This window comes from Canis lupus, chromosome 18, assembly GCF_048164855.1.
Source record: "Canis lupus baileyi chromosome 18, mCanLup2.hap1, whole genome shotgun sequence".
Lineage (NCBI taxonomy): Eukaryota > Metazoa > Chordata > Mammalia > Carnivora > Canidae > Canis > Canis lupus.
In genome coordinates, this window is record NC_132855.1 from 26,142,073 (window position 1) to 26,166,234 (window position 24,162).

The 24,162-nt window shown below is 38.0% G+C and overlaps 1 long non-coding RNA gene across 3 annotated transcripts in view; it reads right to left on the minus strand.

Annotated features, from left to right (window-relative positions):
• The window catches only part of LOC140609494 (uncharacterized), an 82,989-nt gene that overhangs the window by 8,979 nt on the left and 49,848 nt on the right, over window positions 1-24,162 (minus strand). For 2 of the 3 annotated variants that reach the window (XR_012011316.1, XR_012011317.1), the window contains exons 4-5: window positions 23,583-23,704; window positions 20,200-20,614 (exon numbers count right to left, since the gene is read on the minus strand). This is a non-coding gene — a long non-coding RNA (uncharacterized lncRNA). Of the gene's footprint in view, window positions 1-20,199; window positions 20,615-23,582; window positions 23,705-24,162 lie in introns of those variants that run through there. The other variant, XR_012011318.1, reaches the window with a different exon arrangement.

A 24,162-nucleotide genomic window follows, 5' to 3' on the forward strand; every position in this document is an offset into this window, starting at 1 on the left:
GTTCAAACAAACAGTTGCTGCCTATCAGCTCTTTCCTCAGATGAAGTTCCACAAGATAGACCTCCTGGGGAAAATGCTATAGAAATGCCCCCTCAGGAGCTATTTCCTAAATTTGGTACATTTTCATAATATATTATTTATTTTATTTCAATATATTCTATCAAATTATTTCATGAAGACTCGATGAACACGTGTTCTGCTCTTAGAACAGATGTCTGTTAAATCCTTCATGGCCTTTCTTCCTCCAGGAGGAATGGGCCCCATCCCAGTCCCAGAAGTCTCGATGGGGGGTAAAGGATGCCCATCCTGGGCCAAAGTAGAAGGGAGTCAACAAGGAAAAATGGTCTGACCACACAAAAATATACTGACCATCTTAAAGATTGTTTATGATCACCACACTGGTCCCAAAATCATTCTACCTTACCTTGGTATGAATACACACCCAAGGTAAGCAGGGTATACTATTATTTCCATTTTACAGATTAGGAAACTAAAGCTTCAAGATTGCAAGCAACCCAACTCAGGGGCCCCAGTGAGGTAACAGCATATCTAAATTAGAACTGCTCTGTCTCTTGGTTGATTTCACTGGGAGATAGTATTTGAACATTGAGGATACTAGGCAGAGTGTCCCTCCAACTTCCTCCTCTAGTGCCCTTCTCCTTTCCTCCTCTCTTAAGTGCCCTGCCCACAAGCTAAAGCTAATGCAGTAAGAGGACTTGGGGTGGCAGGCTGGAAAGGACTTCACAAAGAATCAAGCACTTGTCTGTTTCTATGAAGCAAGGGATTAAAATGGCAAAACAAACAAACAAACAAACAAAAAACAAAAAAAAACCCCACATATTCCTTTGGAGAGAAAAGAGGGTGAAACAGAAAGTGAGAATTTCATAGATTTCATGAGAAGAGACATCAAGAATCCTTGTGTCAGTGCAGGGGGGAAGAAGAGAGAGAAGGAAAGACCTGTCCTCTTTGGCAGAGAGAGCTGTAGGGTTATTTCTGGGTTTCATTTTCACCACAACTTGAGTTGAGCACACTCTATGGATAAAGCCCAGTGAGACAAAGGAAATCTCTCTCACGCACACACATACACTCTCTCCTTTTCTCCTTTCTCTCTCTCTCTCTCTCTCTCTCTCTCTCTGTGTGTGTGTGTGTGTGTGTGTGTGTGTGTGTGTGTCTCCTTGACTTTAAGAAATGTACAGTCTGGATAAGCTTGGACAAACAAATGAAAAAAATGCATGGCAGAGAAACATATGAGTGTTAATATGGATGCTCAAATGCTTGGAATGATAGATGCCATAAAAGATCAGCTATAAAAACCTTGAGTAGAAATTGACCCTCAAAAAGCTGGGAATTCTAAAGAGATGCTTAAAATTTCATATAATTGCCAAACACTGAGCACAGTAAGATCAATACAGCACACTTCTCTTTGAGAAAAAGCGCTTACCTGTTGAGGTGCCAAGTAGCCTGGCTATACCTAGCAACACTTGACTTTAAACTCTATTCCTCTAGCTCCACCATAACATAAGGGTCAATAAAAATAACTTGAATTTGTGTAGTTAATTTTCTTCTGCAGATGCAAAGAAAAACATAAGAGAAAATGGCAGATGTGCTTAAAAATAAAGTTCATCCCTTCTATCAAAAAATATGCTCAATATTTCCACCCCAAAGTAACTTTTTATTTTTGCAATGTTGTGTAAAATGTTCATCATGTCATAGTAATCATATCAATTTTAAACCAGTTAATCTTAAAGGCAAGAGACACTTGTCACAATGTGTAACTTTCTGTATACATAATCACTTTTCTTTTTTTTTATTTTTTTTTTCATAATCACTTTTCTTAGAATACTCATCTACTCTGAATCCTACGTCCTTATGTCCCTGACTTTTTGTGCTACATCAATTTGTGGAGCTCTGTTTGTATAATGTGGATAAACTGAATCTTACAGAAAAGCAAGATGTGAGAGAATAAGGTATATGAGAAATTTGTTTAGAATGTGTTCTTGTCCTGTCTGTAAAAACTCAGAAATCAAAGCTACCAAAGCCTGCAGAGAAAGCCACCCTTGACCTTCCCAGACTGATCTCTGAGTGGGCACAGAGTAAATGAGGGGAAAAGGATGTCCATCCCGGGCCAAAGTTGGAAGGAGTCAACAAGGAAAAATGGTCTGAACATACAAAAATACATTGACTATCTTAAAGACTGGTCCAGGGACTTCATGCAGAACCCGGAACACAAATACTAGGAAATATGGATATTCAAATATTCCAACCAAACTTAGACCAACTTCAGGGCTTAACAGAGAATGTCCAGTAACCGAAAATCTTTAATGCGTGCAAAACAGCTGGAAATGTATTTACGCTTTAAATATTTTTAAATGACTCAGTTGTCACTTCTGATTTTCAGTGTGTGCCTCCAACACTATTCCTGGCCAGAGTATTTGGGGGACTCTAAATCAGAGATGCAGCAATAAATCAGTATTCATTCTGATAGGGTTAACACAAAGGCCACCGGAAGACCAAACATATTTTATCTCACTTTTAAGTCCTTTTCTCCCTTGTCACTAGAGCCTTCCAATATGACTTTATGGGCACCTCGCTATTTCTTTGTGTATATTTTTATCCAGGCACACATATCATTGTATTTTCCTTAGTCATATCTATCTCCTAGCCTAGTGCATTAGTTTCCTGGAACTGCCATAATGAAGTACCACAAACTGGGTTGCTTAAAATAACAGAGATTTATGGCCTAGCAGTTCTTGAGACTAGAAGTCTGAAATCAAGATGTCAGCAGGGCTGCGCTCCTCTCAACCCTATACAGACATCCTCCCTTGCCTCTTCCTGGCTTCTACAGGTTTGCTGGTAATCTTTGGCATCCCTGGTTTGTTAGATGCATCACTCCAATCCTCTGTCTTTATACACCATTCTCCCTGTGTATGTTGGCCTCTGTTCACATTTCTCCTTTTCATAATGACCCAAGCCATATTGGATTAGGACCCACCATAATGACCTCATTGTAACCTGGTTAAGTCTGCAAAGACTCTATTTCCAAATGAAGTCAGTTCTGAGGTACTGGGGGTTAGGACTTCAGCACGTATTTTGGGGGATACACAACTCAACTCACAGCATCTAGAATCAAGTGCTACACTTGAGAAGTAACTCACTAACTAAATAACCTGTTATGCCAGATACTGGAAAAATTAGAAATAAGCAATATGATGGTTGAGTTAATGCAAATGACCCTTTAACACCATGGGCTTAAACTGAATAGATCCACTTATTATTTTTTTTTACCACCATAAATGTATTTTCTTTTATGATTTCCTTAGTAACATTTTCTTTTCCCTAGCTTACTTAATATACTAAGACAGTATATAATACATGTAACATATAAAACACATATGTTTAATCAACTGTTTATGTTATCAGCAAGTCTATCTGGTCAACAGTAGGCTATCAGTAGTAAAGTTTTGAAGGGTCAAAAGTACATGGGGGCCAGCACCCCAAATAACTATGCTATTAGTACAAGGGTCTACTATATCTTCATTTTTAATTCCCTCTGCCAAGTATAGTAAGTAGCACAAAGTTGTATTAGAGAATTTTATCAATTGCATCAAGAAGGAGTAAAGGGAAGGAACAAATAATTCCAATGTTGAGATCCTAAACTCAAACCCCGCGGGATGCCTCCCCCTTCCTGAATTTGGTACCAGTTCTCAAATGGGTCAATGTACAAAAGTGCTGAAGAAACAGAGCAAAATCAATGTCCTGGCCTCTTGTTCCATGTGACCTCTGGTTCTGGTAGAGGCACCAATGGTGACACCCCACAGCACTCAATAATCATAGCTACTCATCGTTATCATAGGCTTAGTGTGAGCCAACCATTGTGCTAAGTACCTACCATTTATTACCTCATTTTATCCTCACAATAACTCTAGGTAGGAGGAAATATTTATAATTATTATTATTATATTATTATTAGTCCCCCTCTTCTGATGAAGAAACTAAGGCCCGATACTTCACAGTTGGTAAGCAGTAGAGTTGGATTATAAACACAGATCAGATCACTAGTGTTCTTGCCTAATGGGCATACTGTCTACTGCATGAAAATAGCCCGAGGTTGAAATCGAAGGGCTCAGTCAAGCCCTTATCAAGGGAGCTGCCACAGCTGGTGAAAGGTCTTGTGGCAACTACAAGACAGGAATCTGGGGCGGCAGCAATGACATTCTTTGAAGCAGAAAAACTGCCGCTCTTGCCTAGTCCATTGGCACAGTGACCCGAACTCATCTGTTGTCATTTTTGCCTCCAACTCAGTTCTCTCAACTTCCTTTTTAAATCTTCAATTGCCAGGATGTGAATGGTCTGTGCACAGCCTGATGCGATTTTGTAGATGACCTCAGTCTCTGCCAGAAGTGACAGGCTGAAGACACTAGCGTCCATCTTCTCCATAATCACTACATAACTTAGGAACTAATATCAACTGTTAGAACCTCATGATGTCATCTAACTAGACAGTGCTTCTGGGGAAAGGGGCACATTCACTTCCATCTCCTTCAAAAAGGAAGGAACCAAGATTTCAAGAGTTATGTAGCCAAACTGAGGTTGACAGTGCCAGGAATAGAATGTAAGTACCCTATCTTGCCAATTCCCAAAAAAGATGAAATGCCAAGATGTCTCATCTAACTTGATCCACAAGCAGAATCAGAGGAGCTAGTATCCTTACATCAGGGCTACACACCTCCCCATCAACGAATTAATCAATATACTTTGATCACCTATTTGTTTAAGGCAACTTTGTCAGATGTTGTGGAGGATGCCAACATCAATTAGACATTTCTATCCCTGGAAACTGACTCTCCAATTATAATCCTGGGCTGGAGTCTGGAACAGTTCCCAGGATTAAATATGATCCATCATCATAGTCCACATAATCCAGAATCTTTTCAGAGGACTGGCCTAAACTAGGCTACCCAATGGGTGTCTTTCTGCTTGCCCTAGTCTAGCTTTTGTGAAGGCAATGAAAAAATGCAGGTTTTGGAGTTGGGATGGAGTATGAATTTAGAGAACTTCACTTGCCTAAGTTATTCACTTGTTTGAGAGTCACTTTTCTCATCTCCGAAAGTGAAGTAATAAATATCAGTCATGCAAGCTGGTAGGGGTTCTGAGTGAGATAATTATGTAGAAGGCCTAGCACTCAGGAGGTATTCATTACAGGGCACCTGCAGGATCATTGCTGCCATTTTCTACAGCCTGGATTGGATCATAGGTAAGGATCAAAAACATCCAAGTCTTTGAGGGCCATCAGAAGAAAAGGGAAATCCTCAGGCTTGCAGAGGCTTGAACACAGACTCATGGCTGCCTCTATGGCTGGCAGGAGCAAGGAGTAAAAACTATATCCTTCTGTGTTCATGGCAGAGGGAACACTTTGGTGGCAAGTTGTATTAGGAGGGATCTTGCACCTCAAGGCTGGGCAGCAGTCTTTCTTGCCTCTGGGCGGGGTCCAGCTGTCATTACATGCTCTGGCAAGTGTTAGTCTCCCTACTAACTAAGGCACGGTGCCTGGCCAGCTCAGTAGGTGAAGCATGCCACTCATGGGTTTGAGCTCCATGTTGGGCCTACAGCTTACATTAAAAAAAACAAAAACAAAAACAAAAAAAAAACAAAAAAAAAAAACCACACACATAGGACAGGGGATCATAAAAATATTTGAGATACAGAGAAAAAAGAGCATGCTAGTTCAATTGTGGGAATGTGTCATTGTGATGGTTAATTTTATGTGTCAACTTGATGGGACCAGATATTAGGTTAAACATTTTTTCTTTTGGTATCTCTGATGGTGTTTCTGGAAGAAGTTAACACTTGAATCACAGTCTAAGTAAAGCAGATTGCCCTGCTCAGTGTAGGTGGGCTTCATCCAATTCTTTGGAAGCCTGAATAGAATAAAAGCCTGAGTAAGAAAGAATTCTTTTTCTTGCTTGACTATCTTTGAGTTAGGACATTAGTCTCCTGCCTTTGGGCTTAGACGTGGACTAGTATTAATTACACCATTAGCTCTCCTGGGTCTCCAGCTTACGGACTGCACATCTTAGCACTTTGCAGCCTCTGTAATTGTACAACTTGATTCCTTATAACAAATCTTTCTCTCCTTCCCTCTTTTCCCTCTAATAGTTCTGCTTCTCTAGAGCACTCAAAACTAATACAGTCACCTATGAAAAATAGTAGAAACTATATCCCAGGAAACAAACAACCAGTGGACTTGCCTGTTAGAGAAGGGGAAAAGGTATGCATAGGGAGCAGTTACACACCATGTGGAAGAGCAAGTGGGTATAAATGCCACAGGCTAGCCAAAAGAAAGAGACCTGGCAGTATGGGTGATTAAGGACTGCAGCCAGATCACAAGGGTGGATGAAGGACCCAGTTCTCATAAAACTTGGAGAACAGCCTGAATAGCCATTTTTCTTGAAATCTGGGGAGATCTTGCCTGGAGGTAGAATTTGGGTTGAGTCACTCCATAAATTTCCTTCTCATACCAAAATGGGTTTATGTGACTATTCAGAAGTCCAGAGGAACTTCTAGAAATTAGACGTAGGTGGAATTTAATATGAGCAAAAGAAGGAAACACTCATATAAATAACAATCTGGGGCTCAAATTGTTATTACTGACCATGATTCTTCTATGTTTATACATGATTATGTGCATTGCTCAAATCACATAAATGCTCAGCTCTACTATTTTTTTAAAATACACCATTTGTATCCTATGCTTCACTATTAGGGATCTGTCATGGAGGAAGAGAACTTACACTGAATTAGTTTCCCTTGTGGAGAGGCAGGGTTAGCATTCCCCTTGGGTCTTCTAGAATTTGCATAGAATGACAAGACTGAGGATAAGAAATACCCTTGGCATAGCAATTTTCAAGTTCTACTTGTAGGACAGTAGGGTTGTATTTTAAATTTTTCTAATAGACTAGCTCTCCTAACCACCTTTGTCCATTATTCTATTCATGCAATCCATCATCAATGAATATATGAATATTTATGTGTAGCTCTAATATGTATAGCACTTTAGCAGGCAATCCCCTTAAAGACCACTGCAGTGCTCTGTGAACAAATTTCAGTGGGTTCCAGTGACCCTCTTCCAGGCCAACTTTTAACCTGATTAATTGGAATTATGATATCACCTGACAAGCAATAGTGGGGAAACAAAATATAAGGCAGATTAACAAGCCAGTAAGTTAGAGATGCAAGTAGGAGCCAGAATTCCAACTGACATAACTAACTGATGTTTGCGGACCTGGCTCAGTGGAGAGGAGAGTCAAGAATGAAGGTGTCCAGTGAACTCAGCCTTGATATTGCTTGGCCATTCCAGGAAGTTCTAAGGACTTCTTTGTTTTCGTTTTCTATGTGAATGTACATTTACAAACTTAACCCTGCCACAATCCCCAAAGCCTAAAATTCATGCTTCCTAACGTTTTATGTACTTTCATTATGCTTCCCACAATTATATGTTTTGTTAACTGTTGCATGAGGACACCACAAAATGCTTATACATGTACCCTCTGGTCCCATCCTCCTTCCCCAATGCTGAAGAACAAGACAGAAGTCCAAGTGACTGAATTAGGGCATCTCAGTAAGGAGATGGATTTAATGAATTATTCCCCTTTCCCATCCAAGGGAGTATGGCAGGCAAAGATCAAATATTCAGCTTCGTGCCTAATCAAACTCTGGAGAACAATGCTTATATGTGAGCACTGTTGGATTCTCATGACACAGTCTAGAATTTGGCTAGACTCACCACCAGATACTGGTGTGGGAGCAGAATGCTCTGCTTTACTGTAGAGAATGGCTGAATGTACCCATCCTACAGAAGGAAGAATTCAAAAAAGGTATTAACAGGGATGAAAACACACGGGCCTTCTCCTTGTCTATTGTTTACATTCCTGCATGTCCTAGTTAGCCATGCTTCCTTCCCTTGGGAGGAGTCAAAGGGTGAAGAGAGGCCAGGAGTGTGTCTCTAAACTAACAGTTCTTCAAGTATGATCCAAAGACTAGCATGATCAGCAACTTCTGGGAACCTATGAGAAAGGCAAATTCTGATGCCAGGATAGAGGCCTAATGATCTGTGTTAACGGGCTTTCCTATAATTCTGATGCTCACGAAGGGTTGAGGACCACTACTCCAAAGAGTAATCTCAACATGGAACCACCTGAGGCGTTTTTTAAAAAGATTTATTTACTTATGGGAGGTGGGGAGAAAGAGTAGGGTAGAGGGAGTAGAAAAGGGAGAAAGAGAATCTTAAGCAGACTCCGCACTGAGCATGGAGCCAAAAGGGGTTTGATCTTACGTCTCTAAGATCAAGACCTGAGCTAAAACCAAGAGTCAGATGCTCAACTGACTGTGCCACCTAGGCAACCCTTGAGGTATTTTTTAAATGTCAGGCTGTCCAGGCCCTCCTCCAGACCAAATAAATCAGAGTTTCTCAGGTGGGGCTAGGCATCATTTTTAATATTTATTTTTTTAACTCTTTGAGGAACCTCCACACAGTTTTCCAGAGCGGCTGCACCAGTTCACATTCCCACCAACAATGTAAGAGGGTTCCCTTTTCTCCACATCCTCTCCAACATTTGTGGTTTCCTGCCTTGTTAATTTGCCCCATTCTCACTGGTGTGAGGTGGTATCTCATTGTGGTTTTGATTTGTATTTCTCTGATGGCAAGTGATGCAGAGCATTTTCTCATGTGCATGTTGGCCATGTCTATGTCTTCCTCTGTGAGATTTCTCTTCATGTCTTTTGCCCATTTCATGATTGGATTGTTTGTTTCTTTGGTGTTGAGTTTAATAAGTTCTTTATAGATCTTGGAAACTAGCCCTTTATCTGATATGTCATTTGCAAATAAATATCTTCTCCCATCTGTAGGTTGTCTTTTAGTTTTGTTGACTGTATCCTTTGCTGTGCAAAAGCTTCTTACCTTGATGAAGTCCCAATAGTTCATTTTTGCTTTTGTTTCTTTTGCCGTCGTGGATGTATCTTGCAAGAAGTTACTGTGGCCGAGTTCAAAAAGGGTGTTGCCTGTGTTCTTCTCTAGGATTTTGATGGAATTCATTTTTAATATTATTGATGGTAAATGCATACGAGGACTTTGTGCACATAGCAGATATGTTTAAAACTAACTCTTTCGGGATCCCTGGGTGGCGCAGCGGTTTAGCGCCTGCCTTTGGCCCAGGGCGCGATCCTGGAGACCCGGGATCGAATCCCACATCGGGCTCCCGGTGCATGGAGCCTGCTTCTCCCTCTGCCTGTGTCTCTGCCTCTCTCTCTCTCTCTCTCTGTGACTATCATAAATAAATAAAAAAAAAATTAAAAAAAAAACCTAACTCTTTCATGAACATGTTTGTGAGTTTAGGGAGAGCTTCCCCCATCCACCCACCCACATTGCTTGGGATTTCCCTCCTATCATTATCTAGAATGGTAGTTCTCAATGCAGGGCGATTTTGTCCCTCAGGAATATTTGGCAATATCTGGAGACAGTTTTGACTGACCCAACTGGGAAGGGACATGCAAATGGCATTTCGTGGGAAGAAGCCTAGGATGCTGACAATACCCCACAATGCACAGGAAACTCCTCACAAGAAGAATTACCATGTACACAGTGTCAATAGTGCTAAAGTTGAGAAAACCTGCTCAGTAGCATATATTTCTGAATCTATAGTATAGTTGTGTACACCAATAATAAAGCTATATTTTAGAACAATTTATAAAACCCTTTCCTATAAAGCATACTATTTTTTCTCTTTCCCATTTTGGGTAAATGGGGGAGATTATGGATTCTTGATCAACATTTCTTCAAGCTATCTCCTTTATGATTCCATTTCAGTATAGATGTCTACATTAAAGGCTGACAAAGGCCATCCGCCATGTTTGTTTTCTCACTTTGTGAAAACACTTGGCACAGTGTTCCATGTACACAGGCACTTGACAGATGATATTTGATGATGACTGAATTAGCTTTCCCTAGTTGGGAAACGCAACTTTTTAAATGCAAGTGCCACCTTACCTCCTCAGTATAATTTCAAAGGCATTTTATTACATGTAACCTTTGTATCCTACAGCTCTATAACTCTGCAGCTAACATTTCTTGCCATATCTTTGGAATTCCAGAGTGGCCATCTATCAAGTATGCTCAAGTGATCCCACTGTGCTGGGCTTCTATAGCATACCCTTTTCCTCTCTTTTATTTAACATCTTCAGTAGGATACTGATACATTTCCTGCTAAATATTCTATTTAGGGTCACCACATAGCATACAGGGCTCATAGTTAAATCTGAATATTGGATAAACAACAAATAATATGTTAGTATAAGTATGCCCCAAATATTTCCTGGGACATACTTACACGAAAAAAAAAAGTATTTGTTGTTTATCCAATAGTCAAATTTCATGGACATTTCATGACTTTCCCTTTAATATATGTATCTATCATCCCTTTGAGGAAATTTAAATATTTTTCAGTATGATTACTAGGTAATTCTCCATTTGCATGAGGGCTGAGGGTTCAATGGCATACCCAGAACAGTCACAGTATTTGCTAAAATATTAATATCTTCTGTACATGTTAGAAAATGCACACTGCTCTGAGCCCGGGAAGTGACTTTCCAACTTCCTGTCACCTTCTCTTGATTCAGCAACCAAAGCGTTAACATCTGGCCCCTGGCTGGGGTCTTCAAGACCTGGCTCCAGGTTATCTATGCTGACATCTGTTCTGACTGGTCCATGCCTGGACACACTGCTATTAAATATTTTTAATACCGGCCCTAAGTACAACTCTCATTTCAAAGCACACAAATGATTCCCCCAAAGAATCCAAACCCGGATCTAATTACATCCTGTGTATATATTTGAATAAACACATCTAGAAAGTCAAGTATGCTTTCATCTCATTTTCCAATCATGTCTTCTCCCATCATTCTCCTTCTCCTAAGTAAACACTGATGGTGCCTCCTTTTTTGAGGTTGCTTTTGCTACCATAACAATTCTCCAGCTTTCCCAAGGGATTAGCCATGGTGCGATTTACTTTTCAAGGAGGGCCCATTTATCTTCCCCCTGACAAATTTCAACACATGCACAGCTCTAGCATGAACATTTCTGCAGATTAATCCCTCACCCTTCTCTAAGAGAAGAATTATTCTTAAACAATCTATTTCAATACAGAGTTCCTGGTGTGAAGTTAATTTCCACAAACCTTGTGAGCATGCTACCAAAACACCATCTCTGTTATTCACTGAGAACAACAGAAGCCCTCTGGCTTGTAGTTTTTCATCCTTATTGTTTAAATGTAAACAGGAAAGAAAAGCCAATGTGTGTTTTAAAAAAATCAGTATTTCGTCCAACCTCTTGGAATGGTTTCTGTGTGCAACAGTCTGTGGTCATTAACTATCGATAAATATTTATCCAGCATCTACTCTACTCTACAAGCACTACATATATACAACATGCTATGAATGGTGATCTTTTACATGTATGCGTGATTGGACATTACATGGTTTCGATAAAGAGCGATGCAAAAGCAGCTATGTGTTCAGATCAGTCAGCTAACGACCCAGAGAGATAATAGTGCTTTATAAAACATACCCATATTTTGCCATAAAAAGAAAATAATTCTTGATTAGATTATTAGGAACAGCTAAAAACTATTTAGTAGGGCAAGTACAGAGTAATATACCCAGGAAAAATTACCAGGCAGTAACACATACATAATGGGGAAAAGCAAGTATGAACAAATAAAGCAGAAAGCTAGCTAGGGGACAGCCACAAGCCGAATGTGAATCAGCAATTCAGTGCTATTGTGATAAAAGTCAATATGATACCAGCACAAATCAATAGGAGTAGAGTCGGCGAGGCTCAAACATAATTCTTCGTCTCTCCTCCCCATTAGTCAGAGGGGAGAAAGTATTCTGTTTTGGACAGCACACTCGAAAATCTGTGAGGAACCCAACAGCATTCAAAAAGAGAAAGCCAACTAGGTAAAGGGGTGGGAAAGGAGCCTGAGCAAAAAAAGGTGAAAAAAAAAAAAAAAACGCTTTAAAAAAGAGGCTCTAGGATGACGTGAAAGCTGTTTCTAAGTATCTTCAGGTTTTCAGGATAATTCTGGCCAGTGACTCTGATGATGAGAGGTTCAAATAAGAAAAATTGTCATTCTAACATGAACCTTAGAGGCATTTCTGCTAGACATAGACAGAAGGAAACTCTTGCCTGCCCACCAGGACAATAAAACAAAAAGGGAGGTGTTGTCCTGAGACAAAGATTCCCAAGTGTTTAGAGCCTAATTTTGTCAAAAATTTTGTATGCAAGCCTCATGAATTAATCACTCACATGAAGGTTAGGTGAAACCTGATAGTCATCCTCACCTATATCAAAATTACACAGAGAATATAAGACTGACACAGCTATACTTGAAATGAACATTTTATTATAAAATGCTCAGAGTGCATGCAACAAGGGTCAGCTGGGAAAAGTGGTAATATACTATACAGCTACTTCTCAATAAACACATCACTAATATGAAAGCAGGCCATGCCCCTCTCTCAGGAACACCCACAAACACAAATCCCCTGTTTCTTTTTCTGACTCAGGCACAGAGCTATACAATAATTGCAGAAGAGCTAGATAGAGTTTTAACTATCTTCTAGACCATTCTTGATTATTGCAAATTTACTGATCAAGGAAATCATATGGGATAAATATTGATGTGTGGGGTGCACATTTTTGTTATTGGATAATAGAAAAATTACACTCATTAATTTGACTAATAATATGGCTATTTTTTTAAACTTCAATTTTTCAGTTTCATGGATATAAAGACCACATTGAATTGGGTATTAAGGGGGTAGTCTTTTATGATGAGGCTATAGTTTTTCTCTTTAAAAATCTCTTGTAAGGAATTTTTTTTAGATTTTTTTTTTTAAGTAATCTCTACACACAACATAGGGCTCAAACTCACAGCTCCATGATCAGGAGTCACATGCTCCACCAACTGGGCCAGCCAGGCATCTTAAAAAGATAATAGCACTTTCATCCTTAATTTCACTTTTCAGTCTTTCTTGAAATTGCCTTACTTTTCACATTTCTGTTTTTTAAAATTTATTTATTTTGAGAGAGAGAGAGAGCAGAGGGAGAAGAGAGAAATCTCATGCAGACTCCCCACTGAGCACAGAGCCTAACATAGGGTTGATCTCAAGACCCATGAGATCATGACCTGAGCTGAAGTCAAGAGCTGGATGCTTAACAACTGAGCCACCCAGACACCCCACTCTGCACATTTCTATTATGCTCATCTAAATATTAAAATACTCATAGAAGGAAGAACCAGGCTCTGTGGTCTGGATTATATTTTTAGGAGAAGGGAAATTACTTTGGTACAGATTACAATGCTAATTATGCACATAACTGCTTCCTAAGAAGTTTTAGCATGAACATACTACCTCACTGTTTAAAGTTCTTTTGCAAAAAAAAAAAAAAAAAAATTTTTTTTTTGCATTTAAGTACTATTGCTAGTGTTGAATGAAATAATTGTCCATATTTCTTAAATTGTAGCTGCATTAATGTTTTAGCATGAACCTGTTCAGCTATTTTGTCAAACAAGCCCTGTTCTTGCAGTGATCTCACTCATCCTCACAAGATGGTCCAAGTAACTATCTCTCCATAACCTACCCCTCCCCACCAGTGGGATATAGAATGACTGAGTGTGAAGAGGCAGCACAGCAAGAAATGTCCTGTTTTTCTCCAATTTATATTTCTACTCTTGTCTTCCTGGGACTTCCTAAGGAAACATCTTGACAACTCCCATAAGTCAGCTACTCAGGAGTCTCAAAGAGGACTCAGAACTAAAACCAGTGACTATGGGCATAGTGACTACGTATTTGGAGCAAATATGGAATGCTTATCAAGGATCAGACATTGTAGTAGCCATTCTGTGGGAATGTATAGATAAATCAGAATCGTATTCTAAAAAAAAAATTAAATAAAAATAAATTTTAAAAAATCGTATTCTACAGGGAAAACTCAAATTCTTGGGATTTGCAATATTGAATTTTGAAATTAGCCTTTCTTTGACCAAATTTGTTGCAGAATATTTGAATCTTGAGATAGCTTTAACTCTCATAACACAGAGACTTTCTTTTTTTCTTTTCTTTTTTTAGAGGTAGGGGAGGGGTAGAGAGAAAGAAAGGAGAGAGTCTTAAGCAGATTCCATGTCCCAGTGTGGAGCCCAACTCAAGGCTGGATCTCACAACCCTGATATCATGACCTGAACCAAAATCAAGAGTTGGGTGCTCAACTGACTAAGCCACCCAAGTACCCTTAACACAGAGATTTTGATATAGTCCAAGTTCAAGATCTATATATTAATATTTAGAAAACACTATGAGGAAATGATACTACATAATCTTCTGGTAGGTGGAAATATTTTTTATGCAGAATCATAGTGTGCAATTGTATTGATTGGGAGAGAGATTTACTTTCTTGCCAACCTTCACCATTGAGAATCTTAATTCAGGACGTGTGTAGCCAGCAATCAGGCTCATGTGTCAGGCTTCTACCTGAAAAACAGGTATTAAAGGCAGCTTAACATGTTTTTGCATCAATGTATAAAAATTGCCAGAGAGGTGTCTTGATATGTATGTGGTCTTATATCATAAGACAAAATGACTGTGGGGACAGATGCTTAATACAACCGAGTTACAGAATCTCGATTCAGTGATTCAAATGTGACTTCTTTTTTTTTTTTCTAAGATTTTATTTATTTATTCATGAGAGACACAGAGAGAGGCAGAGACACAGGCAGAGGGAGAAGCAGGCTCTATGCAGGGAGCCTGACGTGGGGCTGGATCCTGGGTCTCCAGGATCACACCCTGGGCCTAAGGTGGCGCTAAACCGCTGAGCCACCCGGGCTGCCCCTGAAATGTGACTTCTTATCTCTCAACACTTTTCTTTATCTTTGCATTTTGTCTCATTCTGTGTCACTGGTATATGCTTTAAAAATCAGGTACAAAATCGTATTTTGGGGCTCAGTTTCCCTAACTACCCTTTGTTAGACCTTCTTTGGAAAACTCTCTTCAATATTGAAGTAAATAAGATGAAAGTTCTGGTCAATAATTTCATATATATTGATTTTCAGGAAATAAAATCATACGTTGTCATTAGGCAGCCAATTCTAGGTTCTATAACTCTGGATTTGTTAACTTACCTGTGTATGACACATTGGTAGTCCTAAAATTTGAACTTGGTATTCTGTATGTACAAAATGGAAAGAATATGACCTCCAGATGAGTTAGAAGAATCAGTGGCACTTCATAAATGCAATGTTCTAAACAAATATTTCAAGTTCTAAACTGATATTTCAATTTCTCAGTCCAAGTAAAATCCTTTCCCCTGTTTTTAGCAGTTCTAATATCAGATCCCTACTTAAAACCATTTCTCCCAGGACACCTGGGTGGCTCAGTTGTTGAGTGTCTGCCTGTGGCTCAGGGCTTGATCCTGGAGTCCTGGGATCGAGTCCCCCATCAGGCTCCCTTCATGGAGCCTGTTTCTCTCTCTGCCTGTGTCTCTGCCTCTTTCTTGCTGTGTCTGTCATGAATAAATAAATAAAATCTTTAAAATTTTTTTTTTCTCCAGAAGCCAATTTATCTAATCTCCATGTATGAGTTTCCTATTGATGCAGTGACAAATTATGAAAATTTTCATGGCTTCAAACAGTACAAATTTCTTCTCTTAGAGTTGTGGAAGTCAAACGAGTGTGATGGGCTAACCTCAGAGTGTTAATAGTGCTGTCTTCTTTCTGGAGGCTCTGGGGAAGAATTCATTTCCTTGTCTTTTCCAGCAAAAGGCTGCCTGCATTCCTTGATTTATAAACACTTCATCTTCAAAGCTGATCGCTTCAGCCTCTTCATTTAAATGGTGTTGCTCCAAATGGATTTGTATTTGCCTCTTCTAGGAAGCACAGACCATCTCAGTCTGGATACCTTTCAACTATATTATCAGTCCAAGTTGTTTCTGTTTTTTCATATAATATTATAGTAGTTTGAATTCTGGACCCAAACTCAGGTGAACTGGCTTTGAGGATCAATCCACAAAGGAGAATTAAAAAAAAAAAAAAAAAAAAAAAACCCTTTACCCAGAGCTGAGGTCAATATGGACAAGTATCTGCACACTCTCACTGTCTAGGGGGAGCAGTTCTAGGTCACTCTCTGAACGTCTTTTTGATGTCCCTTCTTCACCAGTCTCCAAACAAACTCTCATACCATTCTAGAGTTTGCTGCAGATTTTGCTTACCATTTCCCTGCAGATATAACCCACTTTCTAGGGTTTCAGCACTTGCTTAACTCCACATTCTCACCTTCTCCTTGTTTCTGGCCTCCAAGAATTTCCCTTATGTTCCAGTGGGTTCAGTCATGCATTTACATTAAAAATTTTTTTTATCCAGCATTCTTGAAACTTCTGTATTGAGAAAGTTTCTCTAAATATTTAGTCCTCCTTAAATAGACCTCCTTAAAGTTAAACTTTGAAGAATGGGTCTTTGGACTTTAAAAAGCTAACATGTTGAAAAACACAGTAGGTATTTTTAAAAATAAGATACCATAATTGTATAAAATAATAAAACAAAAAAACCTTATATTTTTAAAGTGATAAAGTTAAGCAGAATTACCTAAGTCAATTAGGTTATGTTTCTCTGGTTTTAATTCTAAAAGAGCCATAGAGATGGAGAGAAAGAAAAAGAGACAACACTCAAAGAATTACAAAGCCGATACAAACTGCTCAATAGATAAATTGATCCTAAGATAGACTTGTTTTAGACAATATGGTTGTTGCTTAATTGACACAGAGCTGTTCTGTCCAAAGGTCTCTGTTACATCTCTTTCTACAATTTTTATCTTAGTTTTTTTTTTAATTTGTATAATTAAGCTGGCTTGAATGACATGTGGGCATGGCTCAGCTTTCTACTGAATAAAATATGTCATTTTCTTCATCAAATACAATAGATACTTGGGAAACCCCACAAGGAGATGATTAATGAAACAATGGGATTGAAATATTTTCCTTTTCTTTGGTTTATATACCTGACAATTACTGCCTAATAATATTTCAAACAAATCAGTTAACTTCTATAATATTTAATTTAATGATAGCATTGTTAGAAATATATGATTGCCATCAACAGAGACATATTAACTTTCTCAATAACCAGCATCATAAAACAACTGGCCAAGTACCTATGCTGTTCAATGATTCTGGCTCCTTCATTTTGAAATTGCATTTGAGTACTCAATGTTGAAAGAAAATTGACCATAAGAGACATTAAAATCTAAAAATGCATAATGCAGTTGATTCATAAAGCCAAGGTTGCTAATTGGGTAATATTGTGCCTGCCCATGAATTGGCTATCATAAATTTGACTAAGGTATCTTAGGATATTACATGGATTCTTTCACACATAAAATATATTTCATTAAATTGGACATTGTCTGGCACATTATGTATTTATAGTTTAAACAAAACTATTATACTACCACAAAACTGTTTCTTGAGTCACTTAACTAGGCAGCACAAAATCCATGGACACAAAACAGGAGTCATTACAATAGGAAATAAAAAACTAATTAAAATCCCATGGTTGTGTGCCAAAATTTTTTTTCCTAATAGCAATATTAGAAACCTAACATAATTATCTCTCATTTGTTTCAAAAGATTTTAAATTTCCCTCTTACCTGCTCTGGCATAAATGAAAAATCATTTATGTCTTCTATGCGTAAATTATATACTAGTTTAATAGGATATTCTGTTCTCTTTGTTCATTCTGGTTTGTATACTAACTTATTCTTTTTTTTTAAGATTTTATTTATTTATTCACGAGAGACACACAGAGAGAGGCAGAGACAGAGGCAGAGAGAGAAGCAAGCTCCATGCAGGGACCCCGACATGGGACTCGATCTCAGGACTCCAGGATCAGGCCCTGTGCCGAAGGCAGACGCTCAACCACTGAGTCACCCAGGCGTCCCTACACTAACTTATTCTTCTGTGCCAAAGGAAACTATGCACCAACAGCCTATGAACTGGTCAGAGATACGGCATTTCCATGTTACCAAGTTATTTCTATAGTTAGTGACTGTTCAAAACTGTAAGTATCTCCAAATAAGGAACACTATTCTATTTGTATAACTATCTATTTGTATATATAACTATAGCTATACAAGTAACTTAATGTAAAAAAATAAGAACAGACAATATAAATCCAGTACACTATAAAATCCTTGAGGGAAAGCTAAGACTGCTTCCTTGGCCACGCCCAGCAGAGTTCCTTATACATAGTGGACATGCAATGCATATAATTTTTAAAAATATTTTATTTATTTATTCATGAGATACACAGAGAAGAGAGAGGCAGAGACCCAGGCAGAGGGAGAAGCAGGCTCCACGCAGGGAGCCTGACATGGAACTCGATCCCAGGTCTCCAGGATCATGCCCTGGGCTGCAGGCGGCGCTAAACCACTGCGCCACCGGGGCTACCCAATGCATATAATTTTAACAAATTTTGTAATGTTTAGTACAGAAGAACCAGTTTCTCTAAAGCTCACAATATGCATACACATACATGCACACTTACACACCTATGTCTCTTTTGAAGAGGAAATACGATCAGATCCAGATATTTAGAAAACCTACTCCCTGCCTCAATTTCAGCTAACCTTCTCTAACTAAACCGAGACTGAGAAACATCTCAGCAATTTCCCAAAAAAGTAAACACCTAAATCCATCTTTTAAAAAGTGAGTCCAAATTCTTCAAACAATCTCAATGCGACATAATTCCTAGTGTGAAAAAAAGATGAACAGAGTTCATGTTCTAGTGAATGTCCTAAGGCAGTGTGCCTGTGGCTGTTCTATATTTTACTTCCTTGCCTTTTTATTTGGGGAGGGGTATTCAGTGATGACCAGAACCACAGGTCTAGGGACAAATTGAAGACATGTTATTTCTTCCTCACAGAAGACCTAGTCATGAAAGATTTTAGAATAGTGCTGTGAGAATCTACTTTGAAAATGAAAGAATATTTATTGAATCTTCAATATAATAATTATGTTTTTTCTACCAGCTCCTCAACAGTGAGGAGTGAGTACCTCTTAAATTCAATGCTTGTGTCCAAATGACTCATGAGTCTAGAGACAAGAATATCAGTATCTTAAGAACCACTTTTTGAAAGTCTCCCTGAGGCTATCCAAGTGTATTAATAGCCAAGACATGTGCTGGGATACTGTCAAATGAGCGTTTAAGGTGAAAAGGACCCTATTTATCTTACCTGAAAAATGATTTTAGAAGACGAGTATTTAGCTTCGTTTATTGACTTTTTGAACTTTCTAACAGCTGGTAGACTTCTTGTGCCTAGTTTTGCAATCTTCTGCTCTTTCTCCCAACCTTCTAAACACTATATTTTTATAAGATTATTATTTCTGTGAGCTGAGATTGGAAAATGTTTTATCGAGAAGCATTTTCAGTTGCCTACAACTTGGTGAAAAGATACTTACTCTTGTTGCTGAGATTTTGCACCGTTATGGTATTTGGAGAAATATTGATTAATATGAGCATATTTTAAAACTGCTTATAGTTCACCAGTCAACTTTTAACCTTTCTTTAGACTGCAGTCTCCTAGCAAGATGCACGAAGGAGTGTTTTTGTTACTAGTTCTTCATCTTTCCTCTACCATTTTTTTTTTCAATCTGTTCTAAATTTTTCCACTTGGGAAAAAACTTTACATTTTTATGCTCAGAGGCCTAAAGTGATTTGAAACAACAACCACCAGAAGCACACACACAGACACACACACACACACAACAGAAAGATGACAAAACGTATGGGAAGACATGAATGTATTTCAAGCATTCCGGGCATACTAATTTTCCCATGGTTTAACAAATACCCAAGTGAACAATATATGTATAAGTCAGGAAACAGATACAGGTCATTCCTATTTATAAAATCTCTGGAAATCTTAATCACTATTATTGCCATTCACCAAGGGACTTCATTCTTATGATTCCCAAAGAAAATAATTTTAGTTTCTACCACTAAAAAAATATGTCGTACAAAGTACATTTGCAGGAACAACATGGACAAGTTAGGAATGATATATGGACATTAATCTTGTAATTTTAAACACTGTACTGATTACATTATCAGCCATTAACTACTAAGTTACTTACGTCACTCTATATCAGGGAATTCAGATCCTTCCCAAATACAAAAGGGTCTAGAAAAATAATGCGTCCCTGTTCTTTATCTTTCTATACACTATCTCAACAATCTCTCTTGAGAAGCTGTTTCCCCGGTTACCCTTTGCTGCACAACAGATTACCACAAAACTCAGTGGACTGCTTTAATAAAACAATTCCTACACTGATTTTTGCCAGGCTCATTCATGTGACTGAGTCGGCTGGAAGATAAGAGCGACCAGAAGACCTAATGTGGCCTTACTCCCAAGCCTGGTACTTGGTCTGGCTGTCACCTGGAAGCCTCAGTTCACCAAATAGCTTCGCATCCTTCAATAAACAAGTCTCTTCCAGTAGAGGTCTCAGGGTAGCATTCTGGGAATACAAAAGGCAGAAATTGCAAATCTTCTGAAGAAAATTCACAAAATATCATCACTTCTGTCACATTCCGCAGGTCCAACAATTTTCAAGATCAGCCCAGATTCAAGATGTAGAGAAAAAGACTCTATTTCTGGATGGAAGGAACAGCAAAGTAATATTGCAAAAGATGCTGGAGGAATTTATGGTCATTAAACCACCTACCACACCTGGTTAGAAAGGCCAACTTCCCAGTTCATGGAGCAGGGGGACATTTCATCGCAGACATTGGACTATGTGTGTCAAGCATTTAAAAAACATGTTGTACAATACTATAAATATTAAATATTCCACACAATTTTCAAGTAGAGTAATCTAGAACTATGGCAAATAATTTTCTCCTGGTCAAACCAAGAACTTGATGTCACAAGACTCAGGCTTCAATCCAATATTTCCTATTGTGTGACTAATAAGAAAATTCAGTGGTCAGAATTCAGCTCAAAATAGGCTTATTAGGCCACAATTTCTAAACTAGACAGTGTTTTGAATGCTCTTTTGAACAAGTGCTATATGCCAAGAGATATGAGATAGGCCTATATGAGCTAGGCTTTGGATGGCAAAAACCAGTAAGGGCATACTGAAACAGTAGAGATTTGCCACAGGTATTTTGAAAGAACAGAAGAAAGGAATCTCATCCACCTTAACCTAGAAGACAATTGAAATAATGATTTGACCACCATAAAGATACATCTCTGTTTTCATCCTTTGTATTATACTTTTCAAATGTCAGATTATGTCTACAGAAACTATAAGAAAAGCATCAATTTTTTTTTAAGCCATGTAAACAAAACAGGTTGGGTAAAATTCAGATCCACTTCACGTTATTTAAATCCCAGTGATAGCATCTACATTATACAGGCTAGTAAACTTTCACCAGCTATGCCTTGATGTATGTGAAGATAGATAAGGACACCTGGGTAGCTTGGTGGTTAAGTGTCTGCCTTCGGCCCAGGGCGTGATCCTGGAGTCCCGGGATTGTGTCCCATATTGGGCTCCCTGCATGGGCCTGTTTCTCCCAATGTCTCTGCCTCTCTCTCTCTGTGTCTCTCATGAATAAATAAATAAAATCTTTAAAAATAAATAAAGATAGGCAAATAACATAATAGTATTTATTCTATGTAATTCAAAGATCTCCATCATATATGCACTATAAATAACACTGGTCGTTAATACTATAAGTACTTTTTAATTTTACCTCATTATAGCAAATACTTACAAAACACAGCTTCCTGTCCCTTTCCTTCTAGGTAAAGAATCTCTAGATTACAGAGAGGGTCATTTTCTACACATATGCATATGTCTTTGTGCACTGGAAGTAGAAGATTTCTTTCAATTTTAAATGTTTCCCTTGGACAATGATCAATTTTTTGTGAGTGGTATTTTATCTTTTAATTTATTTTAACTGCTTGAAATGGACCAGCTGCAGAGTGGGAAGTGTGTTGACATTTATCTGAAGTCTTATCTTTATTAAATCACTTGTATTATTGCACTACATAAACAACTTAATAAACACAGCAAATACTTATCTAGCTAGAGTCAGTAAGTCTATTGAGCCAGCCAATTTACTCTTAATTTTCTGAAAAAGATAAAACGTCTGGTATCAGTTGAGTCACTGGGGAAATTAAGTCTTCAGTTATCAAATCTGTTACCAAATCCAAAGTACCCCCCATGAGTACTTGGAGGGCTTTTGATTCTTTCTTTTCTATAGACACTCAATGGAACTGTATAGTGACCTTTCTACTCATTCCACTTGACAAATGTAAACAGTCAGAAAGGCTTCTTTTTTTACCCTCCTACAATACCCCAATAACTTTCAGTTGCCCTTTGCCATACTTGATATTAGCAAGAGATTATTGTTTTTTCTTCAAATATGCACATCCACAATCATCATGAAGAACAGTTAGATAGGGTTTTCCCAAATGAAGTCAATGTAAGGCTTATAATGTTCTTTGTGGTCTGTGCTGTCCAGTATGGTAGCCATTGGCCATGTTAAAATTTAAACTAATTTAAAATTGAGATTAATTAAAATTACATAAAATTTAAAATTCTATTTCTCTGTCACACTAGCTATATCTCAAGTGCTTAGTAGCCATATGTGGCTAGGGGCTCCTGATTGGATATCACAGAGATAGAACATTTCCTTCATCAAAGCAAGTTCTATGGGATAATCCTGGTCTAAATAGCCGAAAAAAATGACCGATACATAGTATAGTCTGAAAAATTCCATTTTCTTTTATTCTATGGCTATTATTTCCAATCATATTTTAAGGTACTTTTTATTGCATATTTTTAAAATGCAAAACAAGTATATTGAAGACTATCTGTCCCACTTCTCAATACAATTCCCTTCCTCCCCTATGGAAACCTCTATACTGAAGTTAATGAGCAACTCTCCCACCCGTTTTTAAAATGCATTTTTCCTAAATTATAGTAGCATTTTAAAATTTTATATTAATAACAATCTGATTAAAAATTTTCAGACACTTGAATTTAGAAATTTATGCATGTTAATAGTTTGTTAAGTATTCCATTGTACATAGGTCTCAGATCATTTTGTTTTCCACTCCATGAATATACCCTATTTATTCAGGTATATTTAACCTTATATTTATTTTTAAAATATTTCCCTTCTCAGGAACAGCCATTGATGTGGTTAGGTGATCAGGATAGAAAAAGATAAGGGAATAAAAATTAAATTTAATTTGACAAGTATATCTCTTGCTACTCACAGCCAGGTAAAGACCTGGGTAATCAGGTGCTATTAAACATAAAGGCTTCTATGCTTCTCTCCCCCAAAAACTATTTATTTAAAAGACAGCAAACATTTGCAGAGATTAAAGGTATAAAATAATGAAACTTCTCAGTGAAAAAAGAGAATTCATAATGTTGTCTTTTCATAGTTTCGAGTAATGCTTCTTATACTTACTTTTTTGCTCTACTAGAGGAGAGGAATATTATCTGTCATGTGGTGAAAGGTGCTTGAATGAACCCCCAATGGCAGGCTCAAGTAGTAATCATCCTGTAACCAGTATGATCCAACTCATCTTCCTGACAAACAACAACATAAAAAGCTAAGTATTTATCTTTAATATTCAAATTAGTCACTTGAATTCTTACCGCATTTGGGTTAGACGGCCTCCTTCCTGTGACATGCAAACGTCAGATTTCTTAGTTTGAGGATGGAAATTGTATTTCCAGTTCTCTCCAAGACAGAACTGGAGAATATGTTAAACACATCTCAGATCCTTGTTGTCCTCTGCATGTTCTGTCTCCAGGATTTGGCAGCCATATTCAAAATAGGCCATCCATACAATCAGAAGCTATCTGTCTTGAGTTATTGTATGCCAAGTACTTTACACATATTTTATCTAAGCCCAATAGAAACCCACAGAAGAATGCATATTTTTTATAGATTTTTATTTATTTATTTGAGAGAGTGAGAGAGAGCATGAGCAGGTGGAGGGACAGAGCGAGAGGGAGGAGCAGACCCCTTGCTGAGCAGGGAG